This window comes from Protopterus annectens, chromosome 2.part0, assembly GCF_019279795.1.
Source record: "Protopterus annectens isolate FY-2018-M chromosome 2.part0, PAN1.0, whole genome shotgun sequence".
In the NCBI taxonomy this organism is placed as follows: domain Eukaryota; kingdom Metazoa; phylum Chordata; order Ceratodontiformes; family Protopteridae; genus Protopterus; species Protopterus annectens.
The window spans coordinates 1,259,216,567-1,259,232,626 of record NC_056728.1 but is presented as its reverse complement, the minus strand read 5'-3'; positions in this window follow the sequence as shown (position 1 = coordinate 1,259,232,626).

The following is a 16,060-nucleotide window of genomic DNA, read 5'->3' as shown; positions in this document are numbered from 1 at the left end:
ATATACATGATCACCGACATGTGCTGACATGACATCCAGAAACTGGTGTAGTATCCTGGATGCTGATGCCTGTGATATCACCATCATATCACCAGTTGGTCTCTGGAAGGTACCTGCTGCTAGTATTCTTAGGCCAACACATACCTTGGTTTCCACTGGGATGGGTTCCCCTCTGTTGGTTCTGTGTGTGAGGCGTGGCCTGCACAGCTCAACAATTTGCTGCAGGAGGTCTCTGTCCACTCTATAGCGCTCCACTATCTCCAGCTCATGTAGCCCCTGGTAGGTTACCATGGGCCTGTACACTCTTCTCCGTCTCCTCACTGTGGGTTGTCCAGCAGCATTTCCATTGTCACCACTCTCGGCATGTTGCATATGTCGCCTTATAACAGCAATGGCAGCCCCAAACATTTCTTTGTCTCAGTAAAGCTTTTTCAGTTTTCACTTCTATTAGCTTACTGCAGTGTCTGTTGTGAGAAACATAATGGACTGTTGTTGGCAGAGTTTTAAGTGCTAGGCTGGGCTAGGCTAGTGTACTGCCTGTATAATTGCCTGATTCTGATTGTTTTCACCTGCTAGCTCTGCTAGTACTCCCTGGTAGCTTCCTACTATTTGTTGTGCTTCCTTTTTCCTTTCTGTTTCCTCAGGGGTGGGGAGCGCCGTGCACACAAGCGCACACATGCCTACACGGACTAAAACCTGCTTATTCAGGTTAAAATGCGCGCACACCAGTGCAAACGCACTTACAACTCTTTAAACAGCCTTATACATGCTTACTCCGGCTTAAACGCGCTCACTCACGCTTACATGCGCGCACTCTGTCTTACTCGGGTTTACAGGAGCGCATACGCATGCATGCACGCTCAGCAAGAAACTTTGGTGTTATCCACCGCATACACCTTCCATTTCTTGCCTTTCCCTAGCCTACCTGTTGACACACCTCTTTCCATGATGTGTAAATGACAGCGGACACATGCCACTCTGCTCCAAAGAGCTTCACTTCTTTCATACATACCCCCCTCTTGATGTCACCTATCTTCTGCTCTGTTACTCCCCACATCCTACTCCTACACTCCACTGACTGTGCTCATTTGCTATGTAAACTAGCGATTCACTATCCTAACACTCATTTACATAGGATTGCCTTCTAATGCTTGGTTACATGTCTTAGACTGAGCTTCCCCCCTCAGCAACCTCTACTCGGTGGCCATGTTGTCTTCAGCCTGCCATTCTCTTGCATTGTATATTACCACTTTCAATAAAATCCACATTTGTGAGTTTTAATTTGTAGTATTCTGGGTTTTAGAGCGCAGCCCGTTTGTGCGGCGCTGCACTACGCTTATACATCGGAAATCGCCGGAAAAAAATATTTTTATTTTAATTTTGCATCAGGGAACATTTCTTATGGCCATATATTTGGCCATTGGCATGCTTCCTGCACTAGATGCAACCTTTATTTGGAGCTGTCACGGCTCCGTTTTGCTATTTGCAGAACGGTACTCAGTTGTCAACTGAGTACATTTCTGCAAATAACACTGCTCTTACTCGGACAGTTTTGGGTTTCCTGAATCACAAATCTACCTCATTTGCATGCCTTTCGCCTGCAATTGAGGTGACTTGCATGTCCCAGCCCTGTCCGTGTAAGAGCCATTTTAGGAGCTCTCTTACACGCCCCTACAGGCTGTTCCTGGATCGCTCGTCGGACATGATGGCTGCATGGAGTCTTACTCTACTCTTAGACTCCATGCAAGCCATCGTAGATCCGGCCCTATGAATTTGTAAATACTTAAAAACATAGTTGTTGACAGACATACCTGACGTGCTAAAATTTTTGGAGTCATGAAGAAGTGGACTTGATTAAACAACTAACCCACAACCTTAGCAAAACTGTTTAGGATTGCTGATTTGCTCTGAGCGGAAAAATGTAAGTGCTAAGCTTTTCTGAGCTTATTCACACTTATTTTGTATCTTGAAAACTGCTAAATTGTATTAAGACATCCATAGGCTGTGGAAAAGAGTGATCAAAATTTGTTCTGCATAAACTAGGTTGCTTCAGCTAGTATCTTGTGATTCATTTCAGTCTGGTAGCTACCTATTCTTTCACAATCTCTGGCTCTATTCCACATTATTTAGTTCACCCACCATTTTTTAGGGATTGCTACATCTACAAATATTTGATAGTTGCTTCACATTGATTCTATATAATGTGCCTGAAGGAAGAAATACATGATTTTAAGCTATCACCCTAACAATTTTATTACATGTCAGCTCCATAAATGTTCATTTTTGTCTAAGTGTTAAAGAGGTCTGAAATCTCCTTATATGAAAAATCCTGCATTTCATCCAAATTATACAACCATGAACAAGATTCAATAAAATCCTCACAGGCACTGATCAGTACAATGACATCATGCCAACAGAATGCAAGGAGAGTAGCAGACAGTAGCTAGAAAATATGGTGTCAAAAACTACATAAAGTAATGACTATAAAATGCTTCCCCCATCTCTCTTTCTCTGTCTGTCTCTCTCTCTCTCTCCCCCCCCCATCTCTCTCACTCTCTCTCTGTCCCCCCTAACCTCTGCCTCCAATTGGAGAAGTAGGTCTGGGTGGCAGCTTAGTAGATCTCTGCATTTATGCTTGCATTAGTAAGCAAAGTGAGCGATGCCAACAACATTACTCAGCACCCTGGCAAATTGATGCTAGGCATCAATGTTATACACAGGGCCAGCATAATGATTCAACAGGTAGTCATGGTAACCCCTGGGAAGTATATAGATTAAGATTTTTAGCTTTTGGCTACATCAGGGCTCAGGCAGAAGCCCTTCTGAATTCAACACCTAAAGAGACCACATCCACTTATCAGAATGAGGAGAAAAACTGCAGCTCCATGTGCAAGTATGCATGCTATTGTCACCATATGTTGAGCATTGCCGAGCAGCAAGAGTACACTATGGAAATTATTACTAATGTAGACAGGTGAGGGTACAGGCCTTGCCATGCTCATGCAAGAACACAGTGTGCACATGACCTCTTAGCCTGGGAAATGGTCTGGGCGAACATGACAGCACTGACTGTGGGAGATAGTGCAACATATTATGAAACAATTTAGAGATGATTTTATTAAGGTCACACACACACACACACACACACACACACACACACACACACACACATGCACGCACGCGCACACACACACACACACACACACACACACACACACACACACACACACGCACACACACACACACACACACACACACACACACACACACACACACACACACACACACACACACACACACACACAAAGGCCAAGACTAACTCAAAGGACATCATCAGCAACAGGTCCAGCATAGGAGGCAGACGACCAACGTGGAAGCAAGTTACAACCATTTCCAAGGCAGGTGAGACAACCCTCATACCTGATGGTGGCTTTGATGTAAGAGCTGGGCTAGTGATGACTGCTTGAATTTCTGTAGGAATGCATGAGGTTAGTCCCAGCATGTCACTTCACATTCATACCCTGACCCACACATATGAAAGGGTTACTCAGCAGAACACATATACATATGTATTCTCTGTATACTTTGGGGTTGCCACTGTGACAACCTGCACCACAAGGTATAAATGTGCCCACATGCTGTTCACAAAACCAACAAATACTAGTTTGAATGCCAGAGGCCAGGAGGAGTGATGCATATGGCACAGCACTGCCACAGATATCTTATCTTTATGCTTTCACATGCCCTAATGGTGGACGGTCCAGCACAACAGGCCAGCACAAGCTTGATGTCATCAGGTCACCTGTGTCAGAGGATGATCACAACATACATGTGGAACAGTTAGATGAGACAGTGACACCATCAGTAATGCTAACATTGGAGTGCATGTCTTCTTTTTCTTTTGGCTGTTCTCATTAGGGGCCGCCACAGTGGATCATCTATTTCTTCCTGCCCTCTGCATCTTGCTCTGTCACACCAACTACCTGCATGTCCTCTCTCACCACATCCATAAACCTTATCTTAGGCCTTCCTCTTTTCTTTTTACCTGGCAGCTTCATCCTTAGCATCCTTTTCCCAATATACCCAGCATCCCTCCTCAGCACATGTCCAAACCAATGCAATATCATCTCTCTGGCTTTGTCTTCAAACCGTCCAACCTGGGCTGACCCTCTAATATACTTATTCCTAATCCTGTCTACCCTTGTCACACCCAGTGCAAATCTTAACATCTTTAACTCTGGCACATCCAGCTCAAACTCCTGCCTTTTTGTCAATGCCACTGTCTCCAACCCTATAACATAGCTGGTCTCACTACCCTCTTGCAGACCTTCCCTTTCACTCTTACTGGTACTCGCCTGTCACAAATCACTCCTGACACTTTTCTCCACCCATTCCACCCTGCTGTACTCTCTTCTTCACCTCTCTTCCACACTCACCATTACTCTGAACTGTTAATCCCAAGTATTTAAACTCATCCACTTTACCACCTCTACTCCCTGCATCCTCACCATTCCTCTGTCCTCCCTCTCATTCACACACATATATTCGGTCTTAGTCCTACTGACCTTCATTCCTCTTCTGTCTAGAGCATATCTCCATCTCTCCAGGGTCTCCTCCACCTGTTCCCTACTCTCACTACAGATCACAATGTCATCTGCAGACATTATAGTCCATGGGGACTTCTGTCTGATCTCGTCTGTCAACCTGTCCATCACTATTGCAAATAAGAAAGGGCTCAGAGCTGATCCTTAATATATATATATATATATATATATATATATATATATATATATATATATATATTTACACACACACACACACACACACACACACACACACACACACACACACACACAGACACACACACACACACACACACACACACACACACACACACACACACACACACACACACACACACACATACACACACGCGCGCACACACACACACACACACACACACACATACACACATATACACACCCATATATATATATATATATACATATATATATATATATATATACATATATATATATATATATATATATATATATATATATATGGGTCTAGGGCACATGCTCGACTAGCATATGCCCAAATCACATCCAGCTCTGACGCCTGCCTTTTTGTCAATGCCACCGTCTCCAATCCATATAACATAGCTGGTCTCACTAGCCTCTTGTAGACCTTCCCCTTCACTCCTACTGGTACTTGTCTGTCACAAATCAATCCTGACACTCTTCTCCACCCACTCCACCCTGCCTGTACTATCTTTTTCACCTCTCTTCCACTCTCGTCATTACTCTGAACTGTTGATCTCAAGTATTTAAACTCATCCACCTTTGCCAACTCTTTTCCCTGCATCCTCACCATTCCTCTATCCTCCCTCTCATTCATACACATATATTCTGTCTTAGTCCTGCTGACCTTCATTCCTCTCCTCTCTAGAGCATATCTCCACCTCTCCAGGGTCTCCTCAACCTGTTCCCTACTCTGACTACATATCACAATGTCATCTGCAAACATCATAGTCCACAGGGACTCCTGTCTGATCTCGTCTGTCAACCTGTCCATCACCATTGCAAATAAGAGGAGGCTCAGAACTGATCCTTGATGTAAATCCCACCTCCACCTTAAATGCATCTGCCACTCCCACTGCAGATGTCACAGCTGTCACACCACCCTTGTACATATCCTGTACCACTCTTACATTCTTCTCTGCCACTCCTGATTTCCTCACAGAATATCACAATTCCTCTCTAGGCACCCTGTCATATGCTTTCTCTAAGTCCACAAAGACTCAATGAGTGCACGTACACATCTCATATAAAGGGTGACAGTAAAGAAGCAGGCTGAATTTCTAGCCCAACCTGTGTTTGCTGCTGGATGTCCTGTACATGTTAGCCTCACCCAGGCTACACAGGATTTATTACTACAGATAGCACCTGTGTTCTGCACAGCCTTTGAGATGTGCGCACTTCCATAGGTGCAAGGGTTAGAATCTGTGGTTGATAGGTAAAGGCAAGGCTTATGTAGAAGGCACACACTGTTACAGAGACTACAACTCTGACTCCCCTGTCTATGTCTGTCTCCACCCATAGGCATTGCCAAAATCACAGGTACCATGAAGTGTCAGCTACCCAATCAAGCTAGACCAATCTGGGAAGCCTAAATGCTACCACCAGGATGGAAAAAAAAAAAAAACAAAGGGCTCAGCTGAAAAGCAGTGCTGGGTTTTTGTTGAAAATTAACCCTAACTTCTTGATGGAAGCTCTATATGAAAAGACATTGATACCGTTCAGAAGTTATTAAACCAGTAGGAAGCTTTAACAAATTTCAGAAAAAAATTGCCTTTAGTCAGTTTTCTTCAAATATGTTTGAAGAAAACTTGTCACACATTTGTAACTGTCTGATATTGATTAAATTGCTAATTCATGAATGGCTTCAGAAAATTCTCTAGCATGTTATCTGCCTTTCTTTCAGTTGTTGCAGGGATAAAGTAGTCCTGTGCAAATGGAGGGGGAAGTGATTGAAGCCTGACTGCCTATGAGCTCTGAATCAAACCGTGAAGGTTGGCAGAAACTCATTAGCTGACTTTCTTGGCCTTACACTTTTTTATACCTGACTCTGCTAGTCTAAAAATGTTCAGTGGAAGCTAAGAATTTTTTTTCCTTTTTTTTTAAAATATCTTTTCCTTTGGAAAGAGCAGAATTCTCCCTGTAGGTGTGCTGTAGGATGTGTCACATGAGTGGCAGACAGATTCCATGATCCTGTCCTATTCTCCTTCCTTTTCTCATCTGAGGAAAAAAAATGTACAAACTACCAGTGACATAGTGAAGGAGTTCAATATTTGGCTGCTCAGTTTTCATTACATTATTTGGATTACTACCATTGCAAAAGAATAACCAGGTCATGAAGTGGTTTTACTGTACCAGCAATGCCAATCCAGACACTCCTCTGACCAAGGAATGCTTTCCCACTAGAAAGTTGATGTCATCTGTGCTTTCCAGAAGAAAGAAAACAAAAATCACAACTTGAATACATTCAGGCAATAGGAAAGAGAACCAGTTCTTGTGTTGACAGTACTAGAACTGATATTGGGAGAAAGTTTTTCTGTAGCTTTTGACAGTCAGTCTGCTTCTGATCAACAAGCACCCGATACCTACCTTCAGAAGATATAAAGACGTATTTTTCTTACATCAGTTAAGGGGTTTGATTGTGCTATACAGCCTGATTGTAATGGCTGATGTCAGCCAGTATAAGTTCAGATATAATGAAAATAAGTAGACTGGAGCAAAAAATATATAAAAACAAACAAATAAATAAACAAACAAACTGATCTAGGTAGATCTTTTCAGTCATGGTCCATGCCACAGGCACAGAAACTTAACAAAACAAAATTTAACACAACAAGCTTGAAAGATCACACAAAGTGAATGAAGTTAGAATACATAATTCATATAAAAGAACAGTTGCTGAATAGCACATTGGTAATGTGAACACATGACATATTTATGCAAACAAACAAACAAACAAACAAACAAACAAACAAACAAACAAACAAACAAACTATAATCCAGACTACAAATATCCTTGTAAAATAAGTACAAAGGGCATTATTCTAAATAAAATACTCACATTTCCAAGAACATAACTGTAATTTCCAGGAAATAATCTGCATTCTTTTAAATGTCCTTGTCATATTAGCCATAAGAATTTGAAGCAAGGGCACCACCATCTTCTGCTGTTTTATATATGCCATTTTAGTCACAACAAGGGTTCCTAAGTACACATTTTTGCAACATGTTACAACATGATACATTACAGCATGAGAATTACATCAATTTCAGTAAACTTTTGTTACAGTTTTACATATTTCATCATGAGATTTACATCATCAGTGAGCTTTTGTCACAGATATAAGGATGAAACATAACACCTATTTGTTAAGCAAGATACATTCCAGGAAGACGATTACATCAATGTGGGTACGCTTTGTTTCAGACCTTGAACCGAATTATGCAGATAGAACTGAAATTACACAAGGAAATATTATGTTGATGTTGTATTACACATGGAAATATTATGCTGATGTTGTATTACACATGGAAATATTGATAACGCCTCATTATTCTTCTGTAGAAAGATACTTTCCAATGACAGATAATGAATACCAGTCCTTTGTTATAGCATTTACTACATGAATTTGCATATAATTGGCAAAATTTGAGATAGCCATACTTCTGGACTAGTGTGGGACTTTGCCATAATTTTGGAGTTTAATTTTTAGAGCAGTGTGTGTTTATAAATCAGATTAGGGCTATCTTTAATATTTATTAGTGGCATAGCTCTCAACCGATTGGAGACAAATCTCAACAGAATCAGGGACAACTCCTCAAATAATCAGGGACAATCAGGAACATTTTCTAAATATTTGTACTATTAACCTGAAACATTTGCAGAATAAGAGAATGTGGATTAATATAGGCTTTCTGACGTGAAACGTCTATAACTCTGAATTAATATCATTATTTATTAAGGGCAATTCACCACATTTTCTTCAGCAGTCACCACCAGTTTTCAGAGGGATTAAGAGGGACAGACCTAAAATAGGAGTCTATATCAGGGATGTCTCTGAAGATCAGGGACAGTTGAGAGGTCTGAGTGGGGCAGTACAGGTGGGGTTATATTTAAGTCTGATAGTGGTAAAGTGTGTCTTTATAATACATTTGCAGGAGTTAAGACTATTTGCATATTTTCAATGGTGATGTTTTGTTCTTATCACTTGCAAGTCCAACTGCTTACTTAGACTACTGGTGTAAGGTATTTGATGAGGAGGGGATTGCCTGCCTACAGTGTTTTTTAGGAGAGAGGATGGCTACAAAGTATTACACTTTGTCTTGAAAACAGGAACATTTGCACAAGTCTTTAAGATGTTCCACCATTTCATTTATTTTCTTTTCTGAAGAGTGAGTATTTAAGGAATAACCCACATCTGGGTGTGGGTAATGCTAGATTTACCCATGGTTGATGTGGTTTGGTCACGAGGGTGAAGCTTGAGTGGCCAAACAAGACAACCGTGGGTAAATCTAGCATTACCCACACCCAGACGTGGGTTATTGCTATTATACAATGACATTATTTAAGAAAAAAAAAATACTTACTTTTCTTAAATAATGTCTTTGTATAATACCTCTGAGGTGCCCTTCTGTGGTTTTCCGCTATCCTGGGGCTTTTTCTGATGTACTGCGCATGTGTATGGTAGGGTTGCCACCTTTTCAAATGCCCAAAGTGGAACATTTTTGGTACAAATGTCAGATTTTGCAGAGCAAAACATACCTATGGCCAGTACAAAGGTCAGAACTTCACTTTTTTGCCTAAATAAAAGCTTATTCTTATAGCATTTTGATTGCTCATTGTATTTTTTATAACATTTAGGTGTTTCAGATACAGAATAACTGTTTTATGCATCTGTTACATAAAATATAGGAAATATTTTTCTTCTAAAATCTCAGGACTTTTTGCCAGTTTTTCAATTTTTTTGCAGTACCAAACTGCCCAAAGAGGGACTGTCTAACGCAAAGAGGGACATGTGGTAACCCTAGCATATGGAACTTGTGTTCCCACGCTTATGCACTACATCAGAGCTGTGTAGAGGAAGCAATGGAGAATGGAAGATCTCCGTTGCTTTTTTTTTTTTAATTAAAAATGAAAAAAAAAAAAAAGAAATCGGAAGACTTTTAATTTTGAGAGAGGCAGGAAGACAAAAATAAAACGATAATCAGGTAAGTTTCTTTAATTTTGTAGAACTTACCTGATTATTGTTTTGTTTTTGTCTGTGCCATCTCCCTCGTTTGGTTTACGTCTCTTGGTTTCTTTTTTTAGTTAATAAAAAAGAAAAGTAATAAAATTATGAGACTTACTAACGGGAAAACGTCCGGGCGACCGGACCTCTTCTCGTTCATATAGTCTCTGATTTACAACGAGCACGCTGGTTGGGCTGGCCAGTCCGTGTACTCGTTTTTTAAATATTAATGGCCAGTCATTGTATAATATAGCAATAATCCATGGCTGGGTGTTGATAAATACAACATTACCCACACCCAGCCATGGGTTACTGCTATTATACGATGACATTATTTAAGAAAAAAATTGCTTACTTTTCTTAAATAATGTCTTTGTATAATGACTCTGTGGTGTTCTTCCACTTTCTTTCAGTATCTTACTGCTTTCTTGATGTACTACTGCGCATGTGTATGGGACTTATGTTCCCATGCTTACGCAGTACATCAATGTTTTGGAAAGGAAGCAACAGAGAAAGGAAGCTCTCCATTGCTTTTTTTTTTTTTTTGTTAAATAAAGTTTGAAATCCAGACAGTTCAGAGGTATGAGACAGACAGGGTAAAAATACCAGGAAAATCAGGTACATTTCTTTCGTTTTGCATAACATACCTGATTATCATTGTATTTCTGCCCTGTCTCTCTCATACCAATAAATTATCTGGGTTTCAAACTTCATACTTTTTGACCTCTTAGCTCAAGAAAACTGTAAAAGCCATAGCATATATTAATAGAAGAAAGTTTGTGTGACTGGACTTTTTTCAATTGGTATATGCTCGACTTTACAACAGGCACACTGGTTGGGCTGACCAATCAGCGTACACATTTTTGAATGGCAGCGGTATCGTTGTCACCTCACAGCAAGAAGTTCTCCCGTTCGATTCTCGGCTGGAGCGCCTTCTGTGTAGAGTCTGCATGTCCTCCCAGCAGTCAAGTGGTGTTCGAAAGACATGCATAGGGCGTGCCTTCATTGAGGGTTGGGCATTGAGCTGGCACCTTGGCACTGTAAAAATCTACTGCCAATCATTAGCGGATAGGGTTACCACCTGTCCCACTTTGAGTGGGACAGTCCCTCTTTGGGCAGTTGTGTCCTGACAAAAAATATTAAAAAGGGCAAATGTCCTGAGATTGTAGGACATAATTATGTCCCATATTTTATGCAATAGTTGCATAAAATTATTATTTCTGTATCTAAAATACCTAAATGTTACAAGAAACATAATAAGCAACTAAACTGCTACAAGAATAAGCTTTTATTTAGGAAAAGAAGTTAAGTTCTATCCTTTGTACTGACCGTGGGTATGTGGAGGCCAGTAAAATCTGATGTGTGTCCCGAATATGTCCCACTTTGGCCATTTGAAAAGGTGGCAACCCTATTAGCGGACCAGAGTTCCACTGTGGTGACCTCTAACTGGGAAAAGCCAAAAGAAGAAGAAGAAGAAATGACCAGTCATTGTATAATCTGCAGTTTGCCTGAGTTCTCTGAGCAGGTAATTCCATTTAGAAGGTACAATTTTAGTAAAGCTTTTTTCTCAGGGTTTAATTTCTCCAAGGCTTTGGGTTTCTAATATCATGATGGGAAAGCACCCCATTCCTAAGTCAAGGTATAATTAAAGTTCATGAAATCAGTATCGTTTCATTATTGTTTCAATCTTTGATATTAGCCAAAAGTGCTCTTCACAGCACCTGCAATGTGCCCAGAAATGACTCCTTCTGCAATTCGTACAGGGTTACATGGATTGGTAACATATCTAAATATGACTCTAGAGTCTTTTACCCGTTGCTCCTACTACTATTGGAGCTGTCTGGGTATCTTTCTTTCACATTGCTCTCGTTTTTGCCTGCCAATCCTGATATTTTATGACTCAGTTCTCTCCATCCATTAGACACTGTAATCAATGGGTGTAGCAATTTCAGTGGTCAATGCAATTTTTATTTCTTTTCATGGACTACTATATCTGGTTTTCATGCATCTAGTTTTTGAACTGTTGGTAATGGGTGATCCCAAATGATGTAGAATTCATCATTCTCTATAATGCTTTGTGGCTCCTGTTTCCAATGCTTTTCAGCTATTTCTAAATTGTAGTGTTTGCACAATCCCCAGTGCATCAGTCTTGCCATATTATTGTCCTATTCCATGTACAGACCCACTGCCATGAGTATATCATATCCAGCAACAAGATGCGTGATTGTTTCCAATTCATTTTTACAGAGCCTACATTTGTCTGTTTCTCCCACATGTTCAAAGTACTTTATAAACTAGTGTGTAAATAGCCCGCTGTCCTGGGCTGCCATTATTAACTTCTCATCTTTTGGTTTCAACTCACCTCTCCTTGACCATTTCTGCTTCAAACCCTGATCAGCACAAGGTTGTTACAGGAGGTCTCTGCACTTTCCACAATATTTGTACCATTTCCACATTTCTTTCCTTCTCATGTTATTCTTCTCCCTTTTAGTCTTTCTTTTATTTTTTTTTTGGCAACTAGAGCTGCTATTTGATTTATGCTTACATCTGGTTTGGATTCCATTCCTGCCAGACACTGGAATGCTTCTGCTTCACTAGGCAGAGAGGTCATCTTAGACTGCCTCTCATGTTTTAAAACTTCCACTATGTTTGGATCTGATGAGGTCAGCAGATATGTATGCAGCCTCACGACTGCAGATCTATACACATAATCATTTTCAAGGTGGCCCATACCTCCTTCAAAGTGAGGAATATATAATCTTGGTGTACACGAATGTTATATGTCATTTGATAACCATGAAGCATTTATTTCAGTTTCATGTCCAACTGATCCAATACCTTTTGGGTCCAATTAGTCAGTCCAAAACTGTAAATTAGAACAGGAATAGCAAATTGGTTTATAGCTTGGAATTTGTTTCTTGATGTCAATGCAGTTTCCAATATTAGTTTTAGTCTTCTGAAGTATTCTTTATTGAGCTTTATTCACATTTGTCCATGTCTTATTGCTGCTCTTTCATCAGTTCCCAAATATTTATACGTTCCCTCCTGCTCAAGTTCCATTATATCATGTTCCCGTCCCAGACTGATATTTTCTTGGAACTGCAAGTTTGGTACTTTAACATTGTTTTTGCATATTTATCAAGACCAAACGGCATTCTTATATCATCTGAGAAAATTTTAACCAATTGCAGATGCACTTTCAACTCCTGAAATGATAAACTATACAAATTTAAATCATCCACAAAAGTAGATGAGAAGTCTTTAAGCAAGGCTGTTTTCTAGAAGCCAAAGTGTAACCATGACCTAATCTGTGAAATAGACAGCTTTATGGGTTAAGAGCAACACAAAACAAAAGCGGTGACAAATAATCATGCTGGAATATCCCCCTTTAAATTTTTAGCCCTGGGATAATAATTTGTGCTTTGCCATGTCTTAACTGCAAAGTAGTTTGCTACTGTTTCATATTCACTTAATGTAATTGATCAGTGTTAGATGTATCTTATACATCTGTAAGCACACATCTCTCCATGGATGTGAGATGCTGTAAAATGCTGTTTTGTAATCTATCCATGCCATATTTAGATTCTTTCCCTTTTTACAATTCTCTATTATGGCTTTATTTAATTAAAATGATCCTTTGTTTCATGATTTTCCTTTCTTGCCCTTTGTTCTAGTGTCATAATTAAGTTTTTTCCAAATGACTATAAATTCTGTTTGCTTCAGTTCCAATGTATAGTTCATACATCATCAGAGTTTTTAGGATGGCTTACAGGTTCTTAAAGAGGAGTAGCATTTTTCCTGTTGTTAACTAGATTGATGTCTTTTCATGATGCTCGTGTAAGTAATTCTTACTCAGGGCTAAATCTTTCGTAATGATATTAATACTTTTAGCCAGAAGTTAGGTAATGCATCTGTGAACAATGTTTTCCATTTAGGAGATTTTCGTAATTTTATTTGAATTTCTCTAGCTGTTACTTCATTCCATTTCATATTCTCTACATATGAACTCCTTACTATTTCTTTTGATTTTTTTTTATCAGTTGTACATCTTTGTTATATTCCACAAGTCCATTTCTTTTGTTTTGGTGGTGTTTGTATCCCGTTTGCTTAATTTTGCAGTTCTTTATAAAACTTGTCTTGGTGCATCAATGAATTGCTTCATTTGTACTTTTCCTTTATATTTATCTGTCTTCTAAGTTTTCTGCTTGGGCTTCTATATTTAGTTTATTATTTGTAACAGTATGTGAGAGATCCTGGTCTGTTTTGATACTATGCATTGCTTTTCCCAAGTCTATCTTTCTTAGCATTTTGGTTGATCTGTTTCCTCTTCTATATTCTTCTAATAGTGAGACTTGTTGTCTTAACTGCTTGATAGTTTTCATTGCTCGATGCTTCCATTGTTACATTTTATTTCTTCCCTTTCTTTCCCTTATTGTTCTGTGTTTTTGTCGTAAGACTTTATCGGTTATTAATTTAGCTTCACAGTAATATATCCTTTTTACTTCTGGTATATCACATGAATTCCTCATAAAAGTCTTGATTAGTGTGTTCATCTGGTTTATCAGATGTCTAACATTTTGTATCTTATTTACTTTATGTAATCTGTTTCTTTCATTGATCTTAACATGTTTATCTATCGTTATTAAATCAAGCAGCTCTTCCTTTAAATCATTTTCTGCTAAACTGTGAGCACACTCTTTGCTCTCCATTGCCTCCAGGCATTCTGCAGGAAGTTGCAGAACATCTTCCTGTGACTCATCCCCTTCAGCTGGATCCTGTGTTTTATGTCGCTCTTTCATATGGGAACTCATTGGCCTAACACTCCACAACATTGTGTCAGAGTTGCCACTGTTTCCTGCTTCTTCTCTTGTTGTGCAAATTCAGTGAGACTTTTGTATTGGTTTCCTACAAAAGGCTCCAGTGCATCCCCATGTGGCAAGTCTTCAGCTGCCTCCCCTCCACCTGTTTCTCCTTAGGTTCGGGACTCATTGTTCCATCATGCTATGACATTATTTGCGTTGCATTTTCTACACAAAGTCATTTTCTTTGAATGTAACCCATAACTTTATATCTATTTCTTTAATGTTTCCATTGCTAATCTTCTTTTCTACTTTCTCCCTTTGTTTTGTATTGTGAAATTTCCATATCTGGGTACCTTTGCCAATCTCAGGGAATATCTTTGTTGCTGCTTTTTTGATTTGATTAAAGTTTGCATAAATATTTAACCAGATCAGATTTTTTTTTCTTTCTCATGCCCATATTTCTTTTTAAGCTGCCTCACTCTCCATGTTTTTTTCTTAATTTGGGGTCTCATTGTTCCATCATGCTGTGACATTACTTGTGTTGGATTTTCTATATGGAATCCTTCCCTTTGCAGGTAATCCTCAACTTCAGTATCTTTTTGTTCAACGTCTGCTTTATTTATCTTCTATATTCCTCCTTTGTTTTCTTATTTTTTGCCTTGTGACATGTTCCATATCTGGGTGCCTTTGCTTGTATTTCTCTTCAAGTACCTTTGGTGCTACTTTTTTACATTGATTAATTTGGCTTTCTCTTTTGCATAAACATTGCACCGTATTAGATCTCTTTTTCTTTTCTGTATTCATGTTTCTTTATTCCTTTTAAAAATTTGGATTTTGTTTTTTATATTTCAGTATTTCCTCTATAACTTCTTTTTCCATCTAGAAATTCTGGACTCCTTGTATAATGGTAAGAACAGATAATTTTTTCCTTATCTTCATTAGTCTACTCTGTCATCTCTGCAATGGGGTGGGGGTTATACTCCCCCTGAGCCTGACCTAACCCTATTGTAGCAATGTTTCTGAGTCTTGAGGATTCTGTGCTGCCATTTTTCTCAGTCTTGGCGCAACTGTTTACATTACTATTGCACGCTGTTTTATCATGTGGCCTTGAGACCTGTGCACCCAGCTGTCTCTTTTTCCACTGTTCTCTCTCCATGATATATGCTATATAAAATTCAGTTTATATCTCAGTGTCGTCTTGGTGAGATTTTGTGAAAACAGGGTCCACCTCATGAAGGTACTGACCACGACGTAAGGATGGATTCAGTTCCAGCGATATTATTCTCCTTTTCCTGCTTATATCACATCTCTTCATTTAGCAGGCTGTCAATAGTTATGGTCCTAATAGGGAGAAGACTTTCTTGGAAGACCTTTTTCCAACAGAGGGGCAGAATGTGCTATTCAGTATCTTAGCGGTAAGAGTGGATAACAAAAGGATGGGCTGATTCAT